The sequence below is a fragment of the Miniopterus natalensis genome, chromosome 13 (assembly GCF_054644295.1).
Source record: "Miniopterus natalensis isolate mMinNat1 chromosome 13, mMinNat1.hap1, whole genome shotgun sequence".
NCBI classification, from domain to species: domain Eukaryota; kingdom Metazoa; phylum Chordata; class Mammalia; order Chiroptera; family Miniopteridae; genus Miniopterus; species Miniopterus natalensis.
The window spans coordinates 25,253,385-25,271,157 of record NC_142093.1 but is presented as its reverse complement, the minus strand read 5'-3'; the positions used below and the strand labels follow the sequence as shown (position 1 = coordinate 25,271,157).

At 42.1% G+C, this 17,773-nt stretch overlaps 1 protein-coding gene across 1 annotated transcript in view; it reads left to right on the top strand.

Annotated features, from left to right (window-relative positions):
* FSHR (follicle stimulating hormone receptor) overlaps positions 1-17,773 on the top strand; it is a 130,342-nt gene that overhangs the window by 58,733 nt on the left and 53,836 nt on the right.

The window sequence follows — 17,773 nt, the reverse complement described above, 5'->3', positions numbered from 1 at the left end:
AGCTCCTAACAGTAACGTGGGATTTTTCAGAGTGGGGCACTGAAAGAGCATAAACGACCCAAGAATCCTCACCATTTTCTTCTATTAGGTGTTGCTTCCAAAGTACCTGTAAGTGGAAGTTTTATAAACAAAAGCCTCTTTTCTCTGCTGACATCCATTCATTTTCAGGGAAACTTTCTATCATTTCTGACTAATTTTTAATTGACAGCAGGCCTAACATGTGCGCTTTAGAGCTTCTGTAGGCTTCCTGTTCCCAAGTCATGCTGACAAGTTAATTGATACATAAACATTTAAAAGTATTGGGAAAGTTTACAACCCTGAGAAAACTTCCTTTGTAAAGAGAAAACTCCTTTGTTAATGTAAATGTTCATTCAGTTCTTATGGGGCTAGTTTAACGCAGGGATTTCCCCAAATGGGATTTTTTTTCAAAATGGGAAAGAGCAATAAAAAGCAGAAGGAATTCTCCCATATTTAAGGTAACCCACTCTCCCTTTGAAGGCTCTTGATTATGTCTCTCAGGCCTTTAGGGCCAGGAAAATGTGTTCCCCACTGCAGCAACAGCCAGAATTCAGGACTTAAATGCCAATAAATACAGCAATGGATAACCAAATTACACGGAAGGGAATGAAAGCAATCCCCCAGGTTACCTGTGTTTCTCCTTCTTGAAGCTATTCAATTTTTCCTCTTGGTTCTTTCACTCCTCCACCCACCCACCCCCCTGCCATTCTACCCTTTAAGGAGAATATTTACTGAGGTCTGAGAACATGAGAAAGAAATCCATTAGTGGAAGAGACAGAAATCAGGTAGTTATTATTAAACTACCTGCTTAGAGGAGGGTGGTCCGAATTCTGGATTTGAGTGTTAGTTTTAATAGAAACTTACTATGTAACCTTGATTACATCACTGTATCTTTCAGGGCCTTGGTTTCCTCATCTGGGTGCTAAAGAAGGAGTTCTAAAAGGGGGAGATGGTCTATGTGACCTCTAATTTCTAAGTGCAAGCATCCTCCAGTTGCATGAGGGCTCAGTTGAAGACCTGCAGTCTTCAGGATTTACCTTCTTGAAGACATTCAGCACTCACAGAAATTGGGAGATAAGGGAACCAGGAAAGCAACAGACTTGCAGAGCTTTTGGCTCGAGGTGTGTTCCTGATGAATTAGCTTTTGCCCTTCCTGGAATTAACATAGACCAGATGATAATTAGATATGCCTTGCCCCACATACAGCCCTATAATTACATCAAAATTATTCTAAAAACAGGAATATCAGATATCACAAATAATCCACCTTAATCAAGTTCAATCCATCAATGTGACTGACCCCTAACTGGGCGTTTAACGTCAGACACGATCTTTCTGCGGTGATTTAATGGTTGAGCTGAGCTGACATAGCAATAATTTCAGAGACAGGGCAGCTGGCTCAGAAACTCCTTGACTTCCTCAGACACAGCTTGTCCATCTCTGCCTCATGTCTTTATTAATCAGCCTGCACTGACACACTGAGATGCCAGAAAGAAAATTAAAGTGATCTTATTTTCCCCAGTACCTTTTATATCCTAAGGCTTCAAAAACATTCACTAGTAGAGAGCCTGGCACTGAACTGAACTCTGAACAGACTGTTTGTACCCTTCGGTCTCTACGCTCACCTTCATCCCTTGTCTCACCTTCTACAGGAGTTCTCAGCTCCTTCCCCAACCTACCCCCTGCATTCTCATTCTTCCTTCAGTTTTTAACTAGTTTCTTGAACTTAATAAATATTGATTTCCTCTCCAATATCTCCCTCTCCACAACTCATAAAATCCCTTTCATTCATGTTCCACGTGTGGCCAAGGTCCACTTATCCTTATTTTTAAAAAGGGAGAAAAAGCTTTCTGTATGAATTCTACCTTCCTTCCCTGCTACCTTCCTCTCTCCTCCCATCACTACCACTCTTTCAAAAGAGTGGCCGATACTCACTGCCTCCCTCTCCTTTCCTTTCAACTATTCCTTAGGGTGCCCACTTGCTATGTGTCCACTGATGGTCTGACACTAATATTCTAGTAAAGTTCCCGACAATATCGTCACAGGCAGATCTAGTGACTCCTGCTTTGTCTTCTTAGTGCTTATATGCAGCCTTAGATGTCACTGGCCATTCATGCTGTTCTTAATGTTCTTTTCCCTTCTAACCTCCGTGCCATCTCACCCCTCTGCCTGCCCTCTCACCCTCCCAGACTACTCCACAGCCATCCTTCCATCTTTCTTCTCGAAAGTTCAGATATTCCAGGGCTCCATCTTTGGCGCCCCACCCCCCTCCATCTTACACACAGACACACACACACACACACACACACACACGCGCACATTCTCCATGCCTTACCACTGTTCTTAAGATAAAAAAAGAAACTGGACCTCTACATTCTCTCTTTTGCTCTACTAGCCCCCTTTTAGTTCATAAAAGTGCTGCCCACCATGGGCCTTGCATGGCACACACTGTTCCTCTGAGGGAGGTGTCCTTTCCACATTGTCCTTTTAATCTAGCCGGCTCCTCCCATCCTTCAGATTCCCACACCAGTGTCACTTGCCCAGGAAAGCCCTCCCCAGCCTTCCAATAAGGGGATAACCCATAATATATACATTCTCATATCACCACTAGTCTCTATGTGCGGACTATCATTTTAGCAAATTTACACTTATTTAGATGATAATTTAATTCATTTCTAACTCCCTTATTGGACTAGAAGTTCCATGAGCACAAGGACATTTTTGCTTTTACTTTATATTGGATCCATGGTGCCTCACACAGATTAAATGCAATAAATAACTGGTATATGCATGAATAAAAAATGAGTGAATAAACAAATATAATTAGTTGGAGAGACAAGATACCCAGATATAAAAAGAAAATACTAAATAATATGAATAATAATGATAAATAATGTAGAAGTTTAAAGGCACACGAATACTGGCTGAGAATCCACTATAATCTAGGCATTTACATAGTTATAGTTTAAAATATAACCCAGGACAAAAATATACAAGCTAATATGTGCAAACACAAACACTGCATTTGTTAGGGTTCTTTGCTGTGAGAGACAAAGGAAAATAAACCTCAAACAGGCTGAAGGGACAAGAAAGGGGATTTAATAGCTCATTTAACTTGATGGTCAAGAGGAAGAATGGCTCCAGAAACATCTCTGTTTGTGTGCTCAGGTTCAGTGTACTTACGACTTGGCCTCTTTCCCTCCCTCAGGTCTTGCTTCCATTATGTTGGTTTCAGCCATCAGCCCTGCCCCTGCTGGCCAGACAGGCAGCCCTTGTGCTGCCTTCCCATCTTGGGTTCTATTCAGAAGGAAAGAGCTAACCTTCTTCTTGCCCCATCCCCCAAAATCTTCAGATTTGTATGACTTGCTTAGGCCACACAACCATCCCTGGCCCAACCACTGCAGCTAAGGGAATGTGATACTCAGACTGGCTGCAGCTGGGTCAGTGGGCTCCATGCTTATGAAAGCATCTACCCCAACCACGTGGACTTCGAGTGGGGGAGGGAGATCCACAAACAAAAACTGATGTCATTGCTGGAAAAATAGTGGGGACTGGATGTCAGTAATTGGGCAAACAACTAAGGTCTAAAAAAGAAATTAGTCCTGTTCCCATCCAGAAGAGAAAGGTCCCTGTGGGCAGGGTGGTTTGGGATTTGATGACCTTGATTGTCCCCCCTTCCTCCTGTTAGAATGATTGAAAGGATCCAATAACTCTGCCTCAGCCCATGCTGATGATTCTTCTTTCATTAACCCAGTTCACCCCACTCCCCTCTGCTTGAATTCAAAAGGGAAAGGAGGCTTTTTGGTAGAACCAGAGCAGGAGCATCTCCATTGGAAATGAAATGATTACTGTTCACACCTTAGTTTTAATCAGCACTCACTATCTCCAACCTCCTCTCCACTGCTTTGGGACTGGCTGCGGGGGAAAGGAAATCATTACACTCTCTGCAATGTGAAGTGGCTTTGCAAAGTGCACCATAAACTGTTTACATGGTCTTTAATTACTTCGGAGCCATATGTCAGCTTGGTATAAGTGTGAAGATTACACTGAATAGGGTGGGGGGACTAGGTGACAATGTGGTGATTTATGGTAACCAGGAAAATTATGTATGGAAATGAGAGCAATTTAAAAACACATCTACCGTGCTATTATAACACTGGAGGGGAGAGAAAAGCCAGGGTATAACAAAATATCTTTGAAAATAGGAGCATGATGAAAATGTAAATGAGACCAATCAACATCAGCTGAGACACCGTATATGCAGATGAAACCGCAATGAGCCAAAATGTGAAATAGCTCCCAAACCATAAATATGAACCATATAAAATTCATCTGAAATATTCATGATAACATAAGGACAAAAAATATAATCAAGTGATTTACTTGCATATAAAAATGAGAACACTAGTCTGACACTCCAGCCTCCACCTCCAAATCATAGGGGAAAGGAAAGTTAACAGAGGGACTTATAAAGGAAGATTTCTTGGACGAAAACTGTCGCTAGCACACTAAAAAAGTTGAGGACCCTCCGAATTCTAAGTTCTTGGGCCTCATTCAGCATAGATAAAAGGAAACGAAGTAAATCAGGCAATTAAAACCATGATGGTGACAGTGCTAGAAAATGTGGGTTCCGATCCACTTTGCCTCCCTGAGCACCTTCTTGTTAGATAAGGTAGGTGCATTCCTACCCCGGCCTTCTGTGATTCTGAGAATTAACGGGCAAAGGAATGCTGAGTCTTACTTACTGAAATAAAGCAAGAGGGACAGGCTGATGATTCTGTGGGCTCCTAGTAAAAAACTGGAGACCAGAGTTGGGGCGGTTAGACCTCTGAATGGGAAGAGGGGATTTGAGTCCTTGGGCATCAAAAAGACAGCAAGGTTCAGTGGTTGTCATCTCAGGTTACACTTTGAAATCCCCTAGGTAGCTTTTAAAATAATGCACAGGCCTACCTATTCCAGGGGTTTTTAAATTCCATTTGTCTAGGGTGGGGCCAAATATTGATCATTTTTAAAGCTCCCTTGATGATTCTAACGTACATCCACAGTTGAAAGCTGCTGAGATGGATGATATTTAAGTCTGAATCCAATTCACAGAAAGAACATGGTTGAGCACGTGTAGTGCGTCTATATGGTGCAGCTGGAGATCAAACAAAAGGGAGGTGGTAGGAGGCACGATCAGAGCAGAAGCTGGGGGAGGCCATGGAGCACATGGCCGTGGGGCCAGTTTGAGTGTCATAGTTAATGATGGAAGTCAAATGGGTTATTTTGAGCAACCACATGAATGATCTGATTTGCATTTTTGCCTTCAAGTTCCATTGTGCCAACTCATTTGTGGGTAAAGCTCCTGGTGAGACCGTCTTTAGTCCAAGGGTTTGACGAACGGAGATGCCTGTGTTAAGTTGCAAAGTAACTAGTAAGCAGTTGGGAAATGTAAGAATTTGGCCAATTAAGTTGTCGTTATTGACCCAGGTCAAACAAACGTGAGTTAGTGTCTAGAAGTGAAAGTCCTTACCTCATTTCCTGTTCTCCATAAATATTCTGAAAATAAGCAGTTTTTTTGTATTTATTGCTTCACCAGGAACACAAGAAGCTGTTTTCTTGTCACATTTTGGGTTGATGTGGTTTTAGTGTTTCCATTAAGTCTCCTATTTTCAACTGTTTCAAGGTGGGTCCTTAAAATAAACTCTACGATATCTAATAGCTGCCCAGCTCAGAAAGAGAACAATGTATGAGCTTTGTGTTTATGTGCTTGGGGTTTTGCTTGTTTGTTTCTGCTTTGATTTCTTTTTGTGTGTTGGGATGGGGGAGGGGGAGTCTGATAGGGAAAACAGAGTTCTTGAAGTCTAGTGATGTTATGGATGCTCCCAACACTATATTCCTTATAACTCTCCACACCTCAGTCCCTTATTCTTTATCCATAAAGGTAGTGTAGGGTTTCCTTTGCTGAGAGGGATTATAAGGAAGAAATATAAGTGAGAGCTGCACTGTCTTAGTCTGCTCTGGCTGCTATACTAAAATACCAGACTGGGCGGCTTAAATAACAAACACTTCTATTTTACAGTTCTGGAGACTAGAAGTCCGAGGCCAGAATGCCAGCGTGGTCAGGTTCTTGTAAGAATCCACACCCTGGCTTGTGGACAACTGCCTTCTTGCTATACCCTCACATGGCCAAGAAAGAGCTCTGGTCTCTTTACCCCCTTATACCTGCTCCAATTCCATCATGAGAGCTCTACTCCCAGGGCCTCATCTTATTACTCCCCAAAGCCCCCACCTCCAAACATCACCACATTGAGAACTGAGGCTTCAACATATAAATTGGGGGCTGGGGACACGAACATTCAGTCCATAGCACCCACTGTGAACCAGCAAGCTTATAGTAATAAAAAATACACATGTTGTAGATGCTCACTGGACTAGGAAAGCATAGATAGGTCCTAATTTACATGTTCGATCTCTAAGACCCTCCACCCTCTTGGCCATTTAATGCTCCAAGGTATTCATGGTCCTGGTGACCCCTGCTTTAGTGCCTTTTATTCAGCAGCTAAGCCTCCCAGGAGGCAAGACTTGACATAGGTTACTTAAACAAGGCTTTCCTGGCTTCCATCAAATACAATCCTCAATTTTCTAATCAACAGCCAAGCAACATCACCTTTTAAGACTTCTGCTTCAGCCATGCTTGCCCTTCTGACCTTTCTTGACAAGGCAAGCTGTGGCAGAGGCCTTCAAATGTTTGTTGGGGCTCACAGATATACCAGAAAATGAACTGGTCTTTTTTCCCCTCTCTCTGCCAGTAACTCAATGTTTTTGTCTACTCAGAGAAGATACGATTAAGGCAGCATAATATTCAAGTTAAAAATAGCCTCATGGCTCTGCCCTGGGGACTCTTGCTAGGTTTGTGTTTTTTTTAATAGAATGGTATTAAAATAAAAAGATGTGATCTAAAAGCAAGCTCCGATCGATGGACAAACTATTCATTTTTATTTCCTCATTTAGCCCATGCCCATCATGACCACATCCATCTGGGTCATTTATGACTTAATAAGATGCTTTAAACAGTAAAAGACTCAAATAGAATATGGACCCGCTTGTCTGCCTACCCTGCTCCCCAACAAATAAACGGCCTGTATCTCACACTCCGTAAACCTCTCCTATGGGGCTCAGATCCACCCTTGCCAGCTTGCGCGGGCATCAAATGATCAGAGATGTGTTTTTATAGTTCAGACCATTTCAGAAGTTGAACAGGCAGAGAGGAAAAGCATAAGAGTGAGGGATAAATGCCAGAGGAGCCTCAATGAATAAAGTGGAAGTTAACCACCCCAGTGGGTCTGAGATTCTGAGAGAATCTGGGCATAGAGATAGCAATTGTTGATGCCAAGTGCTTCATAAACATGTAATTTGCACTTGGATGTGAGCGTGCTTTGAAAAGTTACAAGTGCCTACAAACACAAGGTATGTGGAGGCTCTGCTTCCCCGTTCATGGTGCCTCAGCTCAGCCACACACTTACTACTCCTTGTGGCCCTCTCTCTTCTCATATTCCTCCAAAGGGCCGCACAGGGCTGGGCACACTGGAGGGGATGGCATGCAGAGCTCTTGAATCTGTCATCTCTGCCTCTTGGGTCATTTCCCAACCATTCAGAAGCTCTTCCTCAAATCAGGCTCTCAATATTTTTTAAATCTTATCCTCCATTCTTCTTTCCCAGTAAAAATAACAGCATCTGAAGGATGTGTTGGCATTAAAGTCTAAGGAGTTCATGAATTGGCTCCTCCAGTACAATTTGCCTTTTTAAAAAGACATGAAGTGGTTAATGACTATTTCAAAGGGGTGAATCGCTTACGGTGGGATTTTAGTCAACGTGGCACATGTTCTTGAGGAGATTGGCTTCAATACATGAAAACCCATATCTGGGGTGGACTTACTTGTTTGGGCTGCAAAGTCCATGTGTAGATGAACTACAATTTGAGGAAGGATGAGCTCCCCTTAATCACACTGACATGAGTGCCTTTGAGATTCCACTACTGAGGACAGGCTCGCTCATGGTCTGACTGACCACATAGAGAACTCAGGCTGGTGTGTTGTTGTTGTTTTCTTCACTGAATGTTAAAAATCGAGGTGCCAGTCTTCATGTACTTATTTAAAATGTGCCCCCTTATGCTTTCCTTTATATATACATAAAACTTCTCAGTCCAATCAAGTAAGACACTTAAGATGTGACTTTTCATTTAGTAAAGCAGACATTTGCTTTGGGGGGAAAGGATCGTGGCCTAGACAGCACCAAATTCCATAACAACAACAACAAAAATCTACAGAGAAAGAAGTTCCATGCTAACTTCAAGAAAATGAGGCCAAATCAGAGATTGCCTGTTGGGGCTTTTTAAAGGGAGTAGATTTATAGATTTCAGTCAAGTACTCAAGACAAGTGCAGGCTGATGGATGACACCAGCGAACCCATCAAATGATTTATCAGGGTTCACAGAGTAAGTGATTGTGACTTCCATCACTCCCTGGACACCTGTGAGGATGAGGTTTGTAGAGTTAATGAGCTTCCTCAAGCCAGGGACACTTCCTTCTCACTAGTGTATGTGCTGTTGTGTTTGTTCTGTTCCATTTGTGAGCAACTCCAAGAGAGATCAAACAAACTCAGAGAAGCATAATCCATCCATCAGTCAATAATTCCACAAGTTCTTCATGAGCCACAAGATACGGGTTAATTAGATAAGGGAATGATTTGAGGAAGCTTATGTACCTAGAACATTAATGCTGGATGTTCCAGGCAAAAAAGATAAAGATACACAGTCCTGCTCTAAAGAAGTTCCCAAACTGGTGAACAACAGCAATCACAGCTGTCATTTGTTGAGTGATTATTTTGTCAGAAACTGAGATAAGCTGCTTTACATGCATTATTTTATTTAATTGTCATAATCTCATCACCCCTGTTTTACAGTGAGGGCCCTGAAGCCATACAGGTTATGTGATTTGCCCAATATCATGTACCTAATAAGTGATGGAACCAGGATATGAACCCACGCATTCTGACTCCAATGCACATACAGTAATCTATTATTCTCTAATATCTCTGAATGTAACATATAGGCCCAGATAATATATTATATAGGAGGGTGATCATCTTGCTCTCTGATGGAGAGAAGTAAGACATACAGAAACAAATTTGCAAAGGTCTCATCCATTTTATTTGTAGTAGTAACAGTAGTATGAATATCTTTGCATTGGTTTCCAATTTTATGGTTTTGAAATGCTTCATATACCTATTAGCTCACAATCTCCAACACCAACCCTCAGTGGCAGCTGAGGCAGGTATCTTTGCTCATCTCACAGGTGAGGAAATGAAGTTCTGGGAAGTTGGGTAACTGGCCTGAGATCAACAGCTAGGAAGTCATGGAGGTGGGATTCCTCCAATGCCACATCCCATGCACATTCTCCATGTAATGCGTGGTTTTTTGCAAAGCTGCCACTCATTTATTAAAGAGAAATTACACCTTGAGAGTCTTACAGTTGCATCAGTACTGGATAGTTACAGACTGTCCAAGTCAGAAGAAAAAAGCAACACATATTTCTACACCTTCACATGCAGGTGTTTTTGCTCAGCATTTCTCATACTCCCTGCTCAGTCTTGATGTCCTAGAAGTCGATGAATGCCTGATCCAAGCAGAGAAAATCCAAGTGCAAAACTGGCCTATTCCATGCCAAAGAGGAAATGCTTTGAAAGGGTGTGTCCATTGTTAAAAATTGGTCCAAACTATCTTATCAAAACATCATTTTTAATAGAAATTTCTTTTCTAAGTCAACCATATTTATTGACTTATTTTGCCCATGTTTTTGCCTACTTCTCTGTCTCCCCTTGGAATTAACATTCTAGTAACATGTATATTCAGCCAGAACTTTTTAGCCAAGACACAGAATTTCATCTTTGCAAGAGAGAATTTTTCTTTTAGTTAATGCAATGAGCACTTTATGAGTTCCTGCTAGATGTCTCCTATATCACGGCATCTCAAATCTTAATGTGCATACAAGTCATCTGGGGAACAATTAATAAGGAGAGTCTGACTGAGGAAGTCTGGGTGGGACCTGAGATTCTGTAGTGCTAACCAGCTCCCAGGCGAGACCAATACTGCTGGTCCATGATCCATAAGGAGTGACAAGATCTAAAAAATACTACTACTGTGTAAGGAGCTATAAAGTGAGAGATCAAAGAGAAATGGCTGACACTCCCTGCTCCAGAGTAGTTGTCAATAAAATGTACACAAAACAATTAGAGAAAAGCCCAGCACAAATGCATAAACATTTGCCCCATTGCTATAAGCAAATGATAATGGGAAAAAGTGTTCTCACTTTCTTTCTCATTGTCAGGTCACATTCAATAGTTAAAATAGTCCTGTTTTTAGTATAATTAGTCACTATGAAAGTACTGTCCCGGTTCCTGAGAGCCCCCCTGTCGCTGCTCTGGAAACACAGCCAGACATGGAAAATACAATTCACATGCAACTACTTCAAGAGCTAACCCACTGTATGGTTCATCTGGGAAAACTGAGCCTGAGCACTCCTTGTGGCAGGAATTCTGTATCTCAGGCAAAAAGTAGGACATTGAATACAGGCTTTATGTCCTGGCAGTTTGAGGTAGGCAGAGGTCAGAGGGAAAGTGCAGGTCAAGGTAGCACATAAGGTTTTATCCAGATCAAGCACAGCTAGAGTTCTGAGTTAGGTGGCTTGGGGGAAGTGAGATGGAGGAAGGCAGTGGGAATGCTGGAAAGAAGCAGAAAGACTTTTGCTCCTTTCTCCTCCAGCGAAGACCCAGAAACATTCTTGGCAGACACAATGAAGCCCACAGGAAACCTAGAGCAGAAGGAAAGCTATGCCGATCTGCATGAGCTCCAAGGGAGGAATGCCACAGGGCTAATCACTGGACCAAGATTGCCATTTAATGCCCTTCCTCCACAAGCCATCCATCAAGTTTATAGCAGCAACAAGAGTTCATTACCGTGTTCCTGTTTTGCACATTCTTGAACAAGGTTATGCCTCCAATTTTAAGTGTGGTGTATAAAATGAATGAGGGAAGGTGGGAGGGTGAATGGGTTCCAGGAGGGAATGGCAATAAACAGAAGGTGCTCCTCACCAACTGTGCATGTGAATCTCCCCCACTGCTTATGATTTTGTATAATCAAAAAGAACAACACACCACAAACTCTCGGTTTCGTTCTTATTAGAAGTTTCTTAGCTCCTTTTATCATCTATCATTTGTCTTTCGGTCTTTCATATTGGGAGCTGAAAGGAAATATGGAATTTGGCTCTAACCCCCAAGAAGTTTGTGATGTAGTTATAGAAATAAGAGGAATTTGTGTGAAACAGAAGACACACACAAGAAAGTGAGCAACCTCTAAATATTGCTGTCCAGATCTCAGGTGCTGAAAACAGTTCAAAGAGGTGGCAATTTGATCAGAGAAGGTTTTGCGGAGACTGTAGGGTTTCCATAATCAAAGGGGAGGGGGAAATGTTCTGAGTGGCAGATATTAATGAAATAGAATAGAAGTCATAATGGGGATCTGAGGTCTTCCTAAAGAGGTATGCAGTCTCCCACGGCCCTTGTCCTTCTATCACATTGGGCACGATGGGCTTCCACCAAGCTCTGAAAGATCAAACTAGAATGGAAAGGAAAGCTTCATACACTAGGATAAGTACCTGAATTCACCAGGATATTGACTCCTTTAAAGTCCCACCATGATTCTACAGGCGGGATGCTAGGAGCTTGTCCGCCATTGTCCTGATAGTATAATGGTCTGTGTACAATAGGCAGACCCAAATTACACTTAAAACTGCATAGTGTCATTGATTTTGGGGAACTGTTGTGAAGGAAGTCAGCTCTCTCCATGGCGTAGATGTCCCTTAGACTGGGCTTTGTGAACCAAAGGAAATAGGAGATCTACATATGTGCACTTATTAAGTAATTTTTCCTACTGTGTCTTCTAATTCACTGAAACAATCCTCAGCTTCCTCTAATCTTCTGTTTATTCCTTCCAATGTAATCTTTATTTCTGCTATGCCATTCTTAATTTCCTTCATAGTTTCCATATCTTTTCATGCTGTTGAGCATCCTTACAATCAGTATTCTGAACTCTGTATCTGAGAGATTGCTTATCTCCATTTCATTTAGCTCTTTTTCTGGAAACTTCTCTTGTTCTTTCATTTGGGGCTTGTTTTTTGGTCTCCCCATTTTGGCTATGTTTTTGGGTTTGTTTCTAAGTATTAGATAGATCTGCTAGGCCTCTAAGTCTTTTTGGAGGGTCTCTGGTACAGTCCAATGTCAGATGTAATTTGTGACTGACCCTGAGTACCCTGTTTGGAGCTATCAACAACCCTAGGCTTGAGGTCTCCTCTGCTGGGGCCGGGTATATTTGGACAGGACCAAGATGCACACCAAAGTCTGCTTTTCCAAGGCCAGGGTCCTGAAGCAGATCAGGCAAAGACTCAAAACACTCTCCATATGTCCACTTATCTCAGCCTAATTTCATAGTCAAATCAGGGCACACGTAAAATTCATTCCAGGGCCCTACCTGTCCAGTTTCTCTGTTTTCATGGATTGCATTCACTGAGTAAATAATAAACATACCACAACCACATCTAGTCAGAAGCACAGGTGGGAGAAGTGGTAAACCTGGGGTAGTCTGGCACACCCAGGCCTTTTAGCTCCAGAAAGTGCTTTTTCTTCCTGAGGACAGAGTAAAATTCCGCAGTGTTCCCCCAAACCAGGGCAGAGCTGAAGTCATACAGGGAAATATTCTTCTCCCAAGAACAACAATAGCGTTTTCCTGATCTCTAGAGAAAGTCAAGTCAATGCTTATCTTCGTCATAGAAATATGAGAAGGTGTTGATGTGCTTTTTAAAATGCTCTAAGGTCTCCTACGTCCCACCTTTTTCATACACTATTGTCAATGTCAGGATAGAAAATAAGCTCTGTCCGCTCAGTGAGTTTGCAGGTGACACAGCACTACAGCTGGTCTCTGCCTCCTGGCAATCCTCTATTTAAACAATGCAAATGGCAGGATCTGACTGAACTAAATATGCCACATCCTCAGTCCTCCCTCATTATTTCTGTCTCTTTGGTCCTAACCTGTTTGTGCTCCTGGCTCATGCCACTGGAGTCTGGGGATGCCAACCTTAGAGATACATTTGGCTCTTTAGAGCTTAATATGTCACATTGAAAGCCATAAAAAAGGGAAATTGCTGCTCCAACATTCACTAATATATGATTATAAGCAAAACTATGTCCTTTGAAGGACTTCAAAAGATACAGTAACAAACACGGGTGAATTCTCTGCCCATCCTATATAGAGGAAAAAATGTTGCAAGCAATGAATTTTTTACTCCTTAATCAAGGCCGTTGGTGGATTTTGACTCCCACCTTTGCCAAACTGCTCCTGCCTCCTTCTGAGACTTCCCACAGTGCTCTGGCAATCCTATTTTCGGGTTGCAGTGTCGCTTTTGTTCTTTCATTCCGTCTTTGGCACTTAAAATCTTCCCACTCAGCCATTGACATCAAATCTGGTCTGATTCTCACTCCAAGTAATTCTTAAACACGGAAGTTGATGGTCACCTTTAAGCCACAGGTTAAATGCCCCAGAAGTAGGCCACTGGACAAAATTTGGGAAGGTCAAGTTTCAAAAGCACCAGCTCTAGACTCTACAGTGTAAAATATGGTGTGGACAAATGTGCATTTGCCTTGCCTATGTCCCTGGAAATACTTCCAAATGATTGCTATGTATACGGTGGGAGGATGGCACCATTTCTCCAGTGTTCTTCCCCTTCACCTCTTAAAATGAGACAGGAAGGAAGCTCTGTCTAAGACTGGGAGACTCTATCGCCTCCCCTTCAGACAAGGACATCAAGGGGAAAAAGGAAAGGATTTCAGAAAGGTCCTCAGGAATGACCTCAGGCAAACTCCTCAGACCAGACTCAAGGTCAATTCTAGTATATTGCATTACAATGTTTCCCAGCAACCCTATTTTGGACCTTCCTTAGAATAATCTAGAAATATATATTTTTAAATCCTCCAGGGCTATCAATTAAAGATAACATGAGGACCAAAATAATTCTTCATGTAGCTTGGAAATCTTTATGAGATATGCACAATTCTGGAAAGACAGGGTCTCCATTCTGCCCGCCCTAATTGCAATTTCCTTTATAACTTAGATTTTCTGCATGGCAGGAGGAGCTCTGTGACATGTCAGCCTGAGAAGCTGGACTAAGTAGAAAAGTGTGCTCTCTCTTCAGAAACAGCAGAGGCGTGCTCACTGTAGTATGTAAACATTTTATACTGAGTGAATTCCATTTCGACCCATACTCATCACAAATGAACACCACCAAAATGCTCAAATACATCCTCACAGAGGGCTCTCAAATGCATTGTATGAAAAACTCAGAGCTAAGCAGGAGGCACAGATCTGTTTCATTTCATTAGAATTTCAGAGAAGCCTAAAGAAAAGGTCTTTATCTCCTTAAATGTCCTGTTTCTGCACGAGTATAGCTATCTTGCTTTGTCAGGTGGCTTGAATTGGAAATGATTCCAAAGGCAAAGCCTTTAAACTCTGAATGTTTGACTCAGGTAATATTATCACAGGCAGACAATGAACGAAACCATCAAGCCCATTTCTATTCCAAATTTTGTATCACTGTCCACTTTTCCTTCAATCAGGGAGAGAACTTTTCCCCCAATGTCAATGTCGGAGCCCTGACTTAATACAATGTTAGGAAATTCTGCATTGCTCTCAGCACATGCCCTGAGTGTGCTCACTCTTTATTTTGATTCCCTCCTGTTTTCTTTTCAAGTCTCTCTTTATCATCTCTCCCCAGCTTAGCCATCCGACTTTGTTTGCTACTACTCATCTCCAAGGACCTTAACTGCCACCCATATCCATGCTCTCCCCTTTCTTGCCTTCTCATTTCTACTCACGCTGTTCCCCTGCCTGCAGGGTTACCATGCCTCCCTCTGTGTACACATAAACATGTAGCATGTATTTCCTCCTTCAGCATAATTTACTGAGACCTACTGTGTGCTAGACACCGGAGAGATTACAGTGACCAAAGCAGGCAGAGATCTGTGCCCTCAGGGAGTTCAGATTCTTGGACCAGGAGAAAGACAATAAACTTAAAAAAAAAAAAGATGAAGTAACTTATAGAAAGAGTGAGATGATAAGTTCTGAGTAGTGGTGGGGAGAAAAATCAGAGCAAGGAAAGGGAGATCAGGAGTCCTCTTCAAGAAGACTTACTCCCCTGGTCTGAGATATAGCAGTCCACTGGAGACCCAGATTCCATTTTGGTCTTACCAGGCCTTAATATCTCCATGTCCACCTCTGCAGCACTTCTCTGGGCCTATTCCTAAAATAAGCCTAACTGCACTTGAATAGGAAACACAAAGTAAGCGACAACTCTGTTTTTTAAGTAGCTCCCCAAACCACAGCTTATATTGTTTCACAAGGCACTGTGTACAGTGCTGTCTGCCTTCCTTTAACAACCTAGAGACTCTCCCAGACTGTGGGGCCAGGAATACTGTCCCTGATGGAAACAGTTTGGGTTTTAGTTTTCACAATTAAGACAGGAACTTTTATGACTATAAAAGCAATACATGCTTGCTGTAGAAAAAAACAAGCAATGCAGAAAGTTAGAAAGAATGAGGGTTTTATGTAATTCCACAATGAGAGATATGTGCTGTTAACATTTTACTAAACAGCCTTTCACAATTCTTTCTCTGCTGACTCACGTTTTTAAGAAATCAAAATGAGATTATATTACGCATGCTCTTTTGTATCCTAATTTTTTCCCATAGCTGTATGCTGACATAATGTTTTAGAGAAAAATGATAGTTATTGAAGTGATAAAAGACAAGGGCAAGGATCCTTAATTCAAGAAAATGATAAACACAAGGGATCAGATACCAGGTTGGGAAAAAAGCAGGAGTCTACAAGGAACATGTCTGCTCTAGTTCAAATCGAAAGCCTTCTAGAGTGCTGAGAAAAACACTGTGGAGACACTGCAATGATACGAGGAAGGTACACTTTTTGTTAATCTTGGAAAGAAGACGAGAGAGTCATGCATCATTTTTCCTTCTGTGCTGCTCTGTGTCCTCCAGGGAGGCTGAGTCTGGGAAGCTCAGTGAGACAGAAGCCTCTGAAAGGCCTGTGAATATGGCATCTTTACTGTCAGAGGATGCTGAATATCATTAGAGGGAAATCAATGTAAAAGACATAAAAGACATCCAGTCTCCGGAATCCAAGCCTGGCAACACACTAAAAAGAAGACAGTGGGCTCCTTCAAAACTGACCAGAAAACAAGGATATAAAAGAGCCCCCGAAGCACCTGCAGCCGGTTTCTCAGAGACAAAGCCCTGCTGCCCGCATGCAGCAGCAAGCACACGGGTACCTGCTACAACAGAACGGCCGGGGAATGCCCCCTGGCCTATGCATGCTTAAAGCTTTGCTTTAGACTTACATTTAGGAAACATGCAAGTGCCCTGTGGAAATAAACGTGCGATCTATGAGAGGACACTCGGCATCCAGCGAATACGCACACAGGGTGGGGCAAAAGTAGGGTTACAGTTGTTCATATGGAAAAATAATACAATAATTAATAAATAATAATACAAAAATAAACTCTGAGCTTCGTGTACTCACGACTGTCAACCTGCTTTTGCCCCGCCCTGTATATGTACTCATAGACACATGCAGTAATAAAACCTCTCCCACGAAAGCTTGACATGTCACATTACAAATTCTTTAGTCTCCCTTTCTTCTATACTCTTCTAGAAGTTACATGTTCTACTCACTTTGTAGTTCATTTGTCATTTTTTCAATCTATTTATTGAATTTTTAATTACCTTGACTGCAAATTCTTATAGCAGCATTTTCCACTAATTCTTTTTTACACCTGTCCTTTTTCACACTTTTCTGTTTTATCTTAAGATTTCTAGATCTTCCTTTATCTCTTTGAGCATTTGAAAAATACTTATTTTTAAACCTCTTGCAGTCTTATTTTAATCTCCAGTCATTAAGGTATAAATATTCTCTCTGGTGTGGTGTTTCCTTCCCTCAGCCCATCTTCGGAGGAATGAGGTGTGTTCAGCGAACGTCCCACGCTCTGGGTATAGAAACATCCTAAGAGACAGTTTCTCATGTGCTGCTGTGGAGCGCTTCCATGTTCTCCAGTTTGGGGATGATCTTTCTATTAATTTCATGGTTTGAGTTTACTGTACCCAGTGGATGGTGTGAATTCTCAACCAACATAATCATGTGTCACCAGCCTGGTGTTATAAACACTTGCAGGTGACTGTTTCCACCTGGGGCCCAAGTGGCTTCCCCCAGTTACTAAGGGGAATTTTAGAGCTCCCATTTCACTAACATGCAGCCTTTCCTGACTCCTGACTTCATGAAGGTGGCTCAACTCTAGCTCCTCTCAGATACAATCTGCAATTTGGACTAATCTTCCCAAGTGGGTTTTGAAGCTTCAAAACCCAGCCATTAAGCTGATCAGAGTTTTCCCTTGGTCCTTTGGCTTCATCATTCTGATCAGGTTAGGGATAGAGTCACTTTCATAGTTTCTACACTGCCTAAGTATTTTTTAAATGTTTGACCTATTTCATCCAGCACCGGCATGTGCCTGGAGGTAGAAAGGCCTACATCTCAGGCTTCCATACCAGCCAGGACTCTCAGCATCACTGAGAGCATCATTGTCTGTGAGAGAATACCACCCTC